Below are 2,999 nucleotides of genomic sequence, written 5' to 3' on the forward strand. Positions count from 1 at the left end.
ACACGAGACAGATTACTACTTATGCACCGTCTTATCAACTAATCAGGCACAATTAAGCAATACTTTACTATTATTAACTGTTGATCTTTCTTACTGTGATGAATACACCAACTTGCAAGATGTTATCAGAAACAGTCTATCAACCAGGTGGCCCTGGTCATAAATACAGTGGACCCTTGGTTTTCGTCGATCTTAGTTATCACCAATTTCGGTTTTGGCCGGCTTTTTTCATCGATTTTTGGCTTTAATTTTCATTGATTACCTCCGTTTTTGTCGATCGTATGGAACCTGTCTAGTCCCCAGCGTGCAGACAAAGCCGCCTCCCGCACGCATTCTCAGCCAGTGTAGCATTGTTTCTCGGTCAGTGAACATATCCTGCCAGGTCATACGAAACATTTCATAATGATCCATTGTTTTTGCCACTTGTTTATCGTGTGTGACTGCTAAATAAGTGACTATGGCCCCAAAGAAAGCTCCTGGTGCCAGTGCTTTGGTAATGAAAGTGAGGAACACCACAGAACTGAAAAAAGAAATCCTAAGAAAATATGTAGTGGAATACACATTACTGAACTCGGCAGGATGTATGGGAAGTCGCCATCAACAATCAGCTCCATTGTGACAGAGAAAAGAAATCATGAAAGCTGATGTTGCAAAAGGGGTGAATGCAATAACCAAACAGAGATCCCAAACAATTGAAGTAGAGAAATTGTTGTTGGTGTGGATCAGAGACAAAGAGTTAGCAGGAGATAGTGTTGTGCAGTCCATTATTTGTGAAAAGGCAAGGCAGCTGCATGAGGATCTCATAAAGAAATTGCCTGAAACAAGTGGTGATGAAAGTGAATTCCAGGCCAGCAAAGGCTGGTTCGAAAATTTCAAGAAGCGAAGTGACATACACAGTGTTGTAAGGCATGATGAGGGTGCCAGTTCAAACAAATAAGCGGCTGAAAAATTCGTGCGGGAATTCAAATGTTATGTAGAGTCTGAAAAATTCCAACCCCAAAAAGTGTTCAGTTGTGACGAAACAGGCCTCTTTTGGAAGAAAATGCCAAAGAGGACCTACATCATGCAGGAGGAAAAGGCACGCCCAGGACACAAGCCCATGAAAGACAGGCTAACTCTCTTGTTGTGTGGTAATGCTAGTGGGGATTTCAAAGTGAAGCCTTTACTGGTGTATCACTCTGAAAATCCCAGAGTGTTCAAGAAAAACAGTGTTGTCAAGAGTAAATTGTGTGTGATGTGGAAGGCAAACAGTAGGGCATGGGTCACAAGGGAAATTTTCCTGGAATGGTTTAATGAAGTGTTTGGCCCCAGTATGAAAAAATACCTCCTGGATAATAAATTGCCACTCCAGTGCCTCCTGTTAATGGACAATTCTCCTGCTCATCCTCCAGACTTGGAAGACCAATTGTCTAAGGAATTCAGTTTTGTAACAGTGAAGTTTTTGCTTCCTAACACCACTCTTCTCCAGCCCATGGACCAGCAGATCATTGCAAACTTCAAAAAACTGCACACCAAAGCAATGTTTCAAAGGTGTTTTGACATAACCTCGGGCTCTGAATTGACCCTAAGAGAGTTCTGGAAGAATCACTTCAATATCTTCCACTGCATAGGCCTTATTGATGAGGCTTGGTAGGGAGCGACTTCCAGGACAATGAACTCTGCTTGGAGAAAATTGTGGCCAGATTGTGTCCAAAAGAAGGATTTCGAAGGGTTTGAGGCTGACCCTGTTGACCCTACACCTGTTGTGCAATCAATTCTGGCATTGGGGAATTCCATGGGGTTGGATGTGAGTTTGGAGGATGTGGAAGAGTTAGTGGAGGACCAAAATGAAGAGCTAACCACTGATGAGCTGCAAGAGCTTCATCTGCAACAGCAACAGACCACAGCTAAGGAAATTGCTTCAGAGGAGGAGGAAGAGAGATGGAAGAAGGTGCCTTCTTTAGAGATTAAGGAGATTTGTGCAATGTGGACTAAAGTGCATTCATTTGTAGAGGAACATCACCCTGAGAAAGCTGTTGCAATCTGTGCTGGTGACTTCTACAATGACAATGCTATGTCCTGTTCTAGGCAAATCTTAAGAGACACCAGAAACAGACCTATCTGGACAGATATTTTGTGCGACAGGGGTCCAGTGACTCTCAAACTCGTCCTAGCGACAGTAAAAAAAACAAAGGAGGGAAGTGACCCCAGATAAGGACTTGGTACCTAAATTCTCTATGGAGGGGGATTCCCCTCCCAAACAATAACCTATCTTCCCTCTCCCTTCCTCCCTGCCTTCCTTCCAGCAACAACAGCCTTCAATAAAGGTAAGTGTCATGTTTAATGTTCATTCTTTTGTGCACGTAAATGTATATTTAAGGTAAAAAGAATTTTTTGTTGATACTTCTGGGTGTCTGGAACGGATTAATTCCATTTACATTACAGTGGACCCCCGCATAACGATCACCTCCGAATGCGACCAATTATGTAAGTGTATTTATGTAAGTGCGTTTGTACATGTATGTTTGGGGTCTGAAATGGACTAATCTACTTCACAATATTCCTTATGGGAACAAATTCGGTCAGTACTGGCACCTGAACATACTTCTGGAGTGAAAAAATATCGTTAACCGGGGGTCCACTGTATTTCTTATGGGGAAAATGGTTTCGGTTTTGGCCGATGGCTCTGGAATGGATTAAACATGAAAACCAAGGGTCCACTGTAACTGGAATGATAAACCTCAGAACCACTGTTATGTAAGAATAAGATATGGGGTATCCAGCACAAGTATTATTTATGTTCCACTTCCACGGGGAAGTGGAACATAATTCTTCCTCCATATACCATGCATGTCGTAAGAGGCGACTAAAATGCTGGGAGCAAGGGACTAGTAACTCCTTCTCCTGTATACATTACTAAATTTACAAAGAGAAACTTTTTTTTTTCTTTTTAGGTCACCCTGCCTTGGTGGGATATGGCTGGTTTGATGAAAAAAAAATATATTAAATAAAATATCATG

The sequence above is a fragment of the Cherax quadricarinatus genome, chromosome 8 (genome assembly GCF_038502225.1).
Source record: "Cherax quadricarinatus isolate ZL_2023a chromosome 8, ASM3850222v1, whole genome shotgun sequence".
NCBI lineage: Eukaryota > Metazoa > Arthropoda > Malacostraca > Decapoda > Parastacidae > Cherax > Cherax quadricarinatus.